This window comes from Amblyomma maculatum, unplaced genomic scaffold (genome assembly GCF_055883805.1).
Source record: "Amblyomma maculatum isolate TAMU_Amacu unplaced genomic scaffold, ASM5588380v1 scaffold_12, whole genome shotgun sequence".
Classification (NCBI taxonomy): domain Eukaryota; kingdom Metazoa; phylum Arthropoda; class Arachnida; order Ixodida; family Ixodidae; genus Amblyomma; species Amblyomma maculatum.
In genome coordinates, this window is record NW_028146737.1 from 259,341 (window position 1) to 271,063 (window position 11,723).

At 45.1% G+C, this 11,723-nt stretch overlaps 1 pseudogene; it reads left to right on the plus strand.

Annotated features, from left to right (window-relative positions):
* The first annotated feature begins 803 nt into the window (after positions 1-803).
* Positions 804-6,492, plus strand: LOC146172620 (uncharacterized; annotated as a pseudogene).
* Positions 6,493-11,723: the final 5,231 nt, after the last annotated feature.

Consider the following 11,723-nt stretch of genomic DNA (forward strand, 5'->3'; position numbering starts at 1 on the left):
GTTACAACTTTTCTGTATATGTGGAGTACGCGTTTTTTCTCAAATACCTAGAAGATAAGAAGATGGGTGCGCTAGCAAGTACACAAACGCATCGCGTTTTGCTTTTGCGTGTGCAACAGTCGCTACAGCTTGTACGAACTTGCGGTGCATCTTCATATCTGCGACTGAAGATCTGCCACCTTCAACGCGAAAGTGCAAGCAAGAACGTAGTGTTTCGTTAGCGAGGATGAAATACGCTCGAGAATAAATGAAACATATCGCTGACAATCGAAATATGCACAGGTCAGCCGGACATTGGGAGTCGCTTCCTCGAGTGTTTACGTACGCAAAACACTTGGTCAGAAGTAAGTTCATTGATGTAGCGGCTCCGCTGGCAGCAGGTGAAGCTAAAACAAGTAGTATTACAAGAGTTGGTGCACCGCATATATCTATATGTAGCAAAATTGCGCGCGTTCGAAGACGATGACAAAACACATAAGCACTAGTAAATTGTGACATCCCGAGGTTTGTCTGCAAGAAAGCGATACATTGTAAAGATGCGGGACACGGATAACCCTGCGTGATAGCCCGGAAAAAGATTCAGCGTGTTTGAATGGCGATCGTTCAATTACAACCACAAATTCTACAGGCTACAAAAATACACAAACTACGAAAGAGCAGTGTAGACTACATAAGCAGAAATATAACCGCTGCCTCCGTATGCTTCCGTGGTGTAGGGGTTAAAGTGCGTGCTTGCTGACCGAGAAGACCGAAGTCTAAAAAACGCGCAATTTTTTTTCTTTTCCATTTTTCTGTCTTTTTATTCTTTTTTTTTCGTTTTCAAATATTATTGTATTATTCTGTAGCTCTGCATGATTTTTGCAGCCTGGCGTCCAGTTTTTCTTGTGAAACAAAGGCCGCGGACTATACAGGAATTTTTGAAATGAGAGCTCCGCGCGGTTTAATTTCGGTTAAGCCTGTATCAATTAACCAAAAACCGGACGAACGTGTCATTTCCGGAACTGATAACGGGCAGAGTTTTTCCACTTCTGAACAGAAGCCGGGCCGATCGATGAAACGCAACCAGAATGACCATGCCAGACACGCCAGCGCACTAAATAAGCATGATACCAAACATATAGAACTATTCTCTATACGAAGACACGCATTGTTTCACAAATACCTCGAAAATACGAAGCCGTTGAAGTGTGCACTAGGAAGCATGTACGCGCGTCGCGTTGCTTTTGGGCGTGCAACAGTCACTGCAGCTCGTACGATCTTGCGGTGCGTCTTCATATCTGCGACTGAAGATCTGCCACCTTCAACACGAAAGTGGAAGCACGAACGTATCGTTTCGCTAGCAATGACAAAAAACTGCTCGATATAAAATAAACAAACATCGCTGACCATCGAAAGACGCGCAGATAGCCGCGCACCGGGCGACGCGTTCTCGAATGTTTACGTATTGAGACCGCTCATTGGAAGTGTATTCATTGACGTCGCGGCTCCACTCGTAGCACGTCAAGCTGAAACGCCCTGTATTAAAAGTATTTAGTGCACCGGATATCTCTGTATGTAGGAAAACTTACAAGCGTTCGTAGACGATGAAAAACACATCAGCACTAGAAAATTATATCTTGAGGTTTGCCTGCAATAAAGCGACGCATTATAAAAATACGAGACATTCGTAAACCATCGTGATAGCCTGGAAAAAGATTCAGCGTGTTTAAAGGGCGATCAGTGAATTACGGCCATCAACTCTACAGCGAAAAAAATATACGAAGTACGAAAAAGGAAAATTAGCTACACATACTGAATAACAACCATTGTAACTCTAAACCACTGTATACAGAGTAGTGAAGAAGACGAAGACGCTGTTCAAAGCGGTTGCGTTTCGCGATGTTCTCAACTCAAAGGCTTCAATCGGCCTCTGGACGAGGTACTGCTCAGGCTAATGCCAGCAGCAATGAATACCGGATTGTTTTGCCCCGTCTCCCAGCAGGTAAGCTGGTCGCTGACTCCGTTTTCTTGCATGCGGACCTTGCCCGACGCCCGTACCGGGCACAAGACTTCAGAGACTCCCGTCAGAATGTTGTGGACCTCAAGGAAATTAGTTCAATTGGCCAATTTCAAATGTCTCATGTATGGATGGTCACCTGCAAGTCTGCACAATCGAAAGAGAAATTGGTGGCTTGCGGTGATCTTGTCGTTAAGAGCCGCCGTTGTGTCGTTGTGGACCCAGAACCAAAACGTGGTGAAATTGAATCTTCTGTGGCTTCCCGAACGCTTGGAAGATGCCTTCATACGTGAGGCACTACAGGCGTACGGGAAGGTGACTTCCATTTCGACGGAAAATTTTAAAGTGGCGGACATGGAAGATTTGAGAACGCTGAACCGGGATGATGTTGTGTCTCTCGCTGAAGGAGTCGGCGTTGGCGACGTCCCGCATGCACTGACTATTTGTGGTATACAGAGCCTTGTTTTAATACCAGGGAGGCCACCGCTCTGCCTCCGATGCACCCGTGTTGACCACATCCGTAGGCACTGCCGTACTCCGCATTGTGACGACTGCCGACGGTTCGGTCACACCGTAGAAGAGTGCATCGTTACCTATGCGTACAAGTTGCGGCATTGTGTGCGGCCACCGGAAGACGTCATACAAGAGCATATTATGGACGCCACAGAAGTGCTTGACGCGGCTGGTGTCCTCTCAGTTGCTACTGTGGACACGGCTACCACAGCTAATACAACGGTTGTTCCTCAAGGTGACTCCAAGGAAAGTAAGACGCTGCTTCGATATGAGACGCCGAATCCGGCACATGATAAGGAGCCTGCCACCTGTTCTAATGCTGCCAAAGATACCGCCCCGGTTACTCCAGCCACGGAGGTCAACGCCGAGGAAGAGCTTGCAGGTCAGCCCACTCTACCTGCAGCTGAGGCCGTCCCTCTTGTTGAAGAGCATCTTCATCAGCGCAAGAGAAAATGCGCATCTGACGCGAGTGAAAATGATGATCTGGTAAGCGTGAAGCATCGCCGCCGCCGGCGCACGTCAAAACACAAGGGGAAGTGCCAACGTTCGCGTTCCCGCAGTCGTGGTGGAGGTCCGGAGGCGACGTCGCCGTCTCCGGAGAGACAAATGCAAGCCTAGTTAGTCCTTGTGTGGTCACCATGGCGACCTCTGAGGAGCTAGTGTTTGCAACGCTGAATGTGCGTGTGTGTTGTGTATCTTCTCTTGTGTTTGTGTTTGTTGCGCCACATTTCTGAATACGATGCAGCACCAACTTGCCCCTCAAGCCGTTATTTTGGAACGTGGGAGGCTTTAGGTCTCATCAGAAGCAGGTGGAACTTCGTCGACTTTTCAGCAGCAGGCGGCTTGATTTTGTCGCCGTCCAGGAAACGAAGATTGAGTGAGCAGGACACAGAGAGGGCACTAGGACCCTTTTTGTCTGATTACAATGTTATTGTGACGCATGCTATTGGTTTTTCGGCGGGTAGCTTCCTATTTCTGCGAAGGGCTCTCCCTTATTCTGGGTTATCTTACTATACTGACTCTGATGGGCGGCTAATGAGTTGTGATTTTTTGCTCCACGGGAAGCCATGAAGACTTATCAACATTTATGCTTTTAATAGTGCAGCTGAGCGTGTTGATACGTTTGAAGCCATGACTAACCTCCTAGATTGTGATAAGAATGTTGTGCTAATGGGAGACTAATTGTGTATGTTGCATGAATTATCGTGCTGGGCCTAGTGTACACAGATACAGAAGTGGCGAAGTGTTGTCGCGTGTTATAGATGATTCAGGACTCATTGATACAGGGGCCTCATGTCATGCAACTCCACTATTCACACATATCCAGGGGAGGTCCCACGCGCGCCTAGACAAGATTTCTGTTTCTTCCACGCTGATTTCCCGTGATTTGTTGTGTGAAACTGTAGCGGTTTCGTTTTCAGATCATTGTGTGGTGGTTTCTCGGCTCGGGAGAACTTACTGTTCAAAATTTAGGCCGCAATGGGAGCTTTAGAAGCTAAATTCTTCACTTGTAAATGATCAGGCGTTTGCCTTTCGGATACGCTCCCAGCTACAAGTGTGTTTGACAGGTGCCATGCCAATATTTGCTGCATGGGAGCTGTTTAAACAGGAGGTGCGGATATATCTATTGAAATTGCGTCTGTTAGGTCATTTTACAGGAAATTACAAGAGAGGACATTGCATAAGAGTTTGTATTACCTCTATGAATTAGAATGTGAGGCACCTGGAGTATATTTAGACGAAATTGCTAGGGTAAAGTGTGACTTACAAAAACAGGACGCTGCAAGATACATGGGGCGCCCGAGTTCCATCTCGTACAAATCGTGCATTGCACCCTGAAACCCCTACGCGACAAGCTCTATTTGATGAGCACCGTAATGCTACGGCCAAATTGATACCGGGAATGATGTCCAATGGCACCCTAGTAAAGAAAACGTGTGACAAATCTCTGTGTTTGTGAGCTATTACACGACACTGTTCAGTGACGCTTCTGCTACTTCTAATTCGGATCTACTAGCTAACTTTAAAGCTCTTATAACGCCTTTATCAGATGAAGACTGTGCTCTTATCAATGGCCCTTTCACGTTGGAAGAAATAGAGCACGCACTTGACCAATTACCCCTCTCCAAAACATTTGGCCCTGATGGCATATCGTGCGGGTTTTACAAAACTTTTAAACTTTTGCTGAGCCCTATCTTGCTGCAGATCTTCGCTTTAGGTTTCGATGTGGGGTTCCTTCCTCAGTCCTTTACTAGGAAACACACAGTCTTAATTCCAAAGAGTACGGATAAAGAAAAATTGCTCTCAGTCGATGGCTATAGGCCAATCACGTTGGCAAATGTGGACTACAAAATTTTTGCAAAAGTTCTATCGAATCGTTTACAGTATGCCATGACGGTTCTCATTGGCCCTCATCAGACGTGTGGCTTGAGTGGACACTCCATACAAAATAACATGCATATTGCACGTACAATTATCGAATATTACTTTGGCTTTTATGAGCAGCTTGCTCTACTCCAGATTGACCTTGCGAAGGCATTTGATCGTGTCGGCATTCGTTTCTATTTTCTCTTCTCGAGCGTGCAAATGATGAATGAACTGTACTGAAAGGGGTGCAACTTTGTTACGACAACTGTTCCACTCGCTTGATTGTTAACGGTGATCTCTCAAAGCCTGTGCCAATTCGATCGTCCGTGAAGCAGGGTTGACCTATGTCACTGCTGCTCTTTGCCCTCTACCTAGAACCACTTTGTTTGAGTGTACTGCAAAACCACAGTATCCATGGTTATGTTGCCTTCAGTAACAAAGTGAAAGGGCTTGCGTACGCCGACGATTTGGCGTTTTTCTGCACAGAAAAACCCAGCATTGACAAAATTATAACCATCATTGAGCTGTTTGGGATTGTATCTGGCGCTCAAATGAATAAGTCTAAGAGTTCGGATCTATGGTTCGGTTCATGGGGAGCAATGCCGACTTATTATGCTGGAATTGAATGGTCTCGTGTTCCCCCTAAATACCTTCGATTCCCCTTCATGCATTCAAGTTTAGTGGACGTTACCGGAAAGAGCGGGTCACGGCACTCAAAAGCTATGCTCAGACTTTTGTTCCGCACCGCCTATCAATTTTAGTCGAGCACAGGCATGTAACATGTTTCTGGCTACAAAACTTTATTTTTTTACAGGTACTCCATTGCGCGAGGAATTAAATCCACAGGTTTCACAGAACGTTTGCGACGCTCATATGGTCGTCCAGTTTTGAGCCTATGAGGCGCGATAACTTATTCAGGCCTGTTTGTGCTGGCGGACTAGGTTTGACACATATCTATATCAGACAGTTAGAAGCTCGTTGCTTCTTTTTCCGTAATAGCTCCCATCCAATTACCAGAGCATCCCTGCACACTAATCTAGTGAACCTTCTTCCAAACTTAGTGGTCTCTTGGTTTGGTTTTATGTGGTTTCATGAAAGAAATTTACGATTCAGTGCGTTTTCTGGCGGTTTGCTTTTCTTATGAGTACTTATTCTTTGTTTCACGGAAAAATATATACCATAATTTCATATCTATGTTGTTCCCGCCTCCCTTACATCGTTCACTCAATTCCAATAATATGGAGCATGATGTGTTAAAAAGGGTGCGCAAAATGCTGATCTCGCCTTCTACTGAAACATTTTTCTTTAAACTTCATACCAAGGTTTTGCCTTTTAAAGTGTGGCTTCAGAAAAAAATATTTTCGTTTTTTCTGTTAATTGCCGGTTATGTGATACACCTAAAACCATCGAACACTGGTTTATTGCCTGCAAAGATGCAATATTATTTTGGGACGTTCTGTAAAGAACATTGAAGAAAGGCTTTATTTTGAATTGCCACCATGTGCGTTATTTGATAACCACCGAACATGACCACGAATCCTTTGACATGATCTTCCTCCATGGACTGCACAGCCCATGGAAAACTCGTATGTTGGACCGGAATGCTGAACCTCTAATCTCCCACCGCTACTCATTTTGGTCAGATGGTACACCAGCTTAGAGACACTTACGAAGATAGTGACCATCAACCTGACTGGCTGCCATTTTTGATGTGTTGTCTTTACTTGCCACCGTTTTAGTGAAGTTGTGCTAAGTCGTATTTTAGTTGAGTGGTGTTGTGTTGTATGTTCCAATTGGACGTTTCGCCTACAGGCTGATTACTCTGTAAATAATGTTTATAACTCTACGCTGAATTTAAAAGCATGTAATAAACACCATGCTGAAAAAAAAGAGTAGTGGTTAAGGTGCCCGTCTAAAGACCATGAGGGCCGAGGTTCGATTCCATAATTGGTAATAAAAGTTTTTTATTTTATTTATTATTTTCTATGTAGTCGTATTATTTTGTATTGTTTCATGCTTTTTCCACCCTGGCGACGCGTTTCTTTCCGGAAGCGAGGGCCGTCAACCATACAGGCCATTCCGCGCTGTTTCATTCCGGACTTTCCAAGGCAGTACAGGAATTTCCTGAAACAGCCAACAATCCTGTATCCCAGATTCTGTACAGTAAACCTGTATGCGATTTCCTGTACAAAAGTTATAAGGATTTTTCAGTAGGGTCCTGTTTAGACGGTTGGGATTACTTGGCACGAGTTCTCGTATTATGTCACACCAGCCGGACCATGATGATTAGTTTGTGCGTGTGACAACGCTCAAATGCCCCCTGATCTTCCCAAAGACCCTTTTCCTTTTTACAGGGTGGCACGAGTCATAACTTCCCGCAAAATTACTGCCCCAGTCAAGGAGAGCAAAAGGCTATGATGGAAGTTTGTTAGCTTGTTGGCATATCATATTATGTTCGTAAATCATTATAGTTAGTAAACTGGGGCCGAAATATGTGGGAGGAACATATAAACTGGGTTAAACCCCTTTACTGGATTGCTCGTGTCCCTCCCACCTAGTCATGTCCCTGTTGGCAAGGTACAGTTTTTCTAACAAAAGGAAGACGATTGCTTGAAACGTAGTCCTTAAGGGCTAGAATTGTTATAAAAGAGAGCAAAATATATAGTGTCATATTCGTAGCAATGAGAGCTGGTGCGTCAAAATTGTTGCAAACAGACCGCGCCTACTCAGTGGTAAAAAAGGGGGATTTTGTGTAAAACTGCGAAACAAGGCAGTAAAGCGTGCAATGCCCACTGTATGCAGACATTGAAGAAAACAATGAGTAAACACTGGCACAACGGGGCCACAAATCGGCGAAAACATAACTCGGTGGTGCATATTATTTTACACGGGTGATAAGAGGACGTTTCCGGTAACAAAAAACTAAATTGATGGCCCCTACGGTTTCCACGTGTGAATGTACGTAATAGTTTTTTGAACACTCAGAAGGGTAAAAAGGCAGGACATCTATGAAGTCTCTTAAGTGGTGCATGTGAGAAATGGCACAACAATTAAGGCGAAAGCCTTTAATGACTCATCACTGTCGTCAGCAAAAGTGTCACGCTTTAGCGGTTGCTGTGGTACTTAAAAAATAACTAATAAACTTTGTCTCCTACCGGGGAATCGAATCTCCATCCCTTGGATCGCCTGCCCAGCGTGTTACCACAACGCTCTTCATAATTACCCTTGTCTGCAGTGAGAATTAAGCTTCGATTGAGGAGGTATGATCTGGATCTAAATTTCATTAGAATATGCTGTGGAAGTGAGGAATCGATTTCAAGAATTAGATCTAGAAGACAGAGAGCCCGAAGAGATGTGGACCGATGTTCGTGATATAATACAAGAAGCTACTAAGGTAGTTCCAAAGCAAAAGAAATGCAAGAAAGAAAACTGGTTATCTGAAGAGGCTTTGCAAATAGCTGAGGAAAGGAGGATGGCAAAAGTTATGGGGGAAAGAGAAAGATACAAGGTTCTCAATGCGGATTTTCAGAAAATAGCAAGGAGAGATAAGAATGCCTTCCTTAACATACAGTCCCAAGCAGTTGAGGACAACAGCCAATTAAGGAACACAAGAGCTCTGTATAAGACAATCAAAGATATCAAAGGAAGCTTCTGTGATAAGCTGGGCGTGATAAAGGACAAACGAGGCAAGGACCTCACTGAAGTCTCAGAGATAAAGAAGAGGTGGCAGGAATACACAGAAGAACTGTACAAGAAGGTCCCGAAAGTGCAAACCAAACATAAGACAGTTGTGATTACTGATCTCGAGCCGGGTATCCTGAAGAGTGAAGTTGAGTGGGCCATAGCCAGCCTTGCTAAGAACAAAGCTAGCGGAATTGATGGTATTCCAGCTGAGTTGCTTCAAAACCTCAACCATGACGCTGCTAACATTCTGCATACATTATGTCAGAAGATTTGGACAACCGAGCAGTGGCCACAGGATTGGAGGAGGTCAGTTTACATCCCCATCCCAAAGAAAGGCAGTGCAAAGATTGTTCCAACTATCGCACGATCGCGCTTATTTCGCATGCTAGCAAGGTGATTTTGAAAATCCTCCAAGGTAGGCTGCAGCAGTATGTGGATCGGGAGCTTCCGGACGTGCAAGCTGGGTTTCGCAAGGGCAGAGGAACTAGAGACCAGATTGCCAACCTTCGCAGAAAAGTGGAAAAAGCAAGAGATTTCCAGAAACCCATGCACTTCTGCTTTATTGATTATGCAAAAGCGTTTGACTGCGTATATCACAGCAGATTGTGGCAAGCTCTCCAAGAGATGGGAGTTGCAAGTCACCTCATCTGTCTCCTCAGGAACCTGTATGAAGGGCAAGAGGCCACAGTCAGAACTGGGCATGGTCTTACTGATTGGTTTCCGATCGAGAAAGAAGTGAGGCAAGGCTGCATACTGTCGCCCTGCCTATTTAACATATATGCAGAGTGCATCATGAGGAAGGGCGGTCTGGACGAGTCTTCAGCTGGCGTGAAGATTGCTGGAAAACGTATCAACAACCTTAGATATGCGGATGATACCACTTTAATGGCAGAAAGTGAAGTGGAACTCAAAGGACTTCTGATGAGCGTACAAGAAGAGAGTGAGAAGTTTGGGCTTAAAGTGAACATTAAAAAGACAAAGATCATGGCGTCTTGCCCTATCAAGTCCTGGAGCATCAATGGAGAAGTGGAAGCTGTGACAGATTTTCTCTTCTTGGGCTCCAAGATTAATTCGGAAGGAGACTGCAGCCATGAAATTAGGAGATGCCTGCTTCTGGGAAAGAGAGCAATGGTTAGCCTTGACCGCCTAGTAAAGAGCAGAGACATTAGTCTGCCAACCAAGATCCGTATAACTCGTGCTATGGTCTTTCCAGTTGTGATGTATGGATGCGAGAGTTTGACTGTGAAAAAGGCTGACCGCCGAAGAATTGACGCATTTGAATTGTGGTGCTGGCGAAGATTCTTGAGAGTTCCTTGGACTGCCAGAAGATCAAATCAGTCGATATTGTCGACCATAAACCCTGACTGGTCATTGGAGGGTCAAATTCTAAAGTTAAAACTCAGCTACTTTGGTTATCTGATGAGAAGAGAGGAGTCGCTGGAGAAAGATTTGATGTTGGGAAAGGTTGAGGGTCGCTGGAGAAGGGGTAGGCAGCGAACGCGATGGTTAGATGGCATCCTCGAGGCACTGCAGATGAAGTCATGTGATGTTATGAAGATGGTGAAAGACCGGAAAGCGTGGCGTGACATGGTCCATAGGGTCACTAAGAGTCGGACACGAGTGAACGACTGAACTGAACTCACAGTGAGAATGATAGCGAGATTTCGCGAGTGACAGGCACTGCGCCTTTCCTTTCCTGGATGCGAATTATAGAACGCCGGTGAACTTTAATTCGTTCAATGAGATGCTGGTTGTGTTCGACAAGGGGCGCGCGATGTACCGTCACGACAGGTAATGACGTTACAAGGGGATTCATTCATTACGAAGCTGACCCCAGCGGGCGATCAATTCCGGCGTCCGTGCTCCCTTTCCTTTGCCGCTACCTCGAACGCCGCACCGCACAGCAAACAGAAGCAGACGCAGATGTCAAGGAGGCGTTAGTATAGCAGGCATCAGCGCTGTTTGAAATTGATTTACAGGATAGAAAAGGGATAGAAACGTTTTATGCTGCGAATGACAGTCAAATATTCATCTTGAGCTACCTAATATATAGTTTTGCTATCAAATTGTGTTGCCGCTATCTTCCCAATAGAGGCGCTTATTTTTCGAATTTTTTTAAAGAATCAGTAAAGCATGATTTTTGGTTACTTGAACGAATGTTGACGGTTGGTATATGTTTATCACGTGAATCATTTATTTATTTTTAAAGATTGCCCAGTTATCATGTGTTGATTGAATGTCATATGTAGCTTCTTATGCAGGAAAGTAGGTCTTAAGTTCTTGATTTATCGCCCCTTAATGACTATTTTCTTAAAGTGTTACAGTCTTCTTCAAGGTCATATTTGGTATTACAAGAAAAAAGCAGGCGGCTGGAATGACATTTTGGTCTATAATTCTCTGAAGGTAAGTAATGAATGAGACGGCATCGGGTTTACTAGCCAAAATAAAGTCAAGAATGATTTTAGATTACGATAAGGTGCGCGTTGGTTCTGAAAGCAATTGTGATAAATTACCGTTGAAATGTATTTCAATAAGGTTGCCTTTTGCGGAACCTACTATTGATGCAGGTGGAAGATTACGCCATTCTATGTTTGGGAAGTTAAAATACCCGAAAAGGAGGATAGCGGCAGTTGGGGTAGCTTGCTGTGGGTTAGATTAGGTTGTTATTTTGCTCGTTAGAAAAGTCATGGGTGGAATGGGGACGCCTGTAGGATACTCCCAGTAAAAGTGCTATTGGTTATGAATGACACAGTAACTAAATTATTCCGGTCTTAGATTAGACGTTGTGGGGCTCCGCAGCCTCTTTAGGTGTTTTAAACCGCGCGCGCGTTTTCCTATTTGTGTTGTGTTTGCGCGAGCAGCGCGAGTGTGCATGAGTGAGCAGATAATCTTGGGGGCGGGATGTTAGCGGCAAAAGACGAGAGCAGATACGCGCGTCGAAGCAAGGCGCGAGGCCTTTTTTCGCCCCGGCGGGGCAAGCAGCGAGCGTCATGGACCAGCGGGGTGTGCACGGACTACGGAAAGAAGACCGGCGACACGAAGGTGGAAAGAGTGCCTGCAGAAACAGCCTGGGCGTATTCGCGTGAGTTGGTGTAACGCGAGGAGCAATGCTTCTTGTTCCGCCGTGAGCGCTTTGGCCTTATTGCTCGCCCTATTCGCTCCT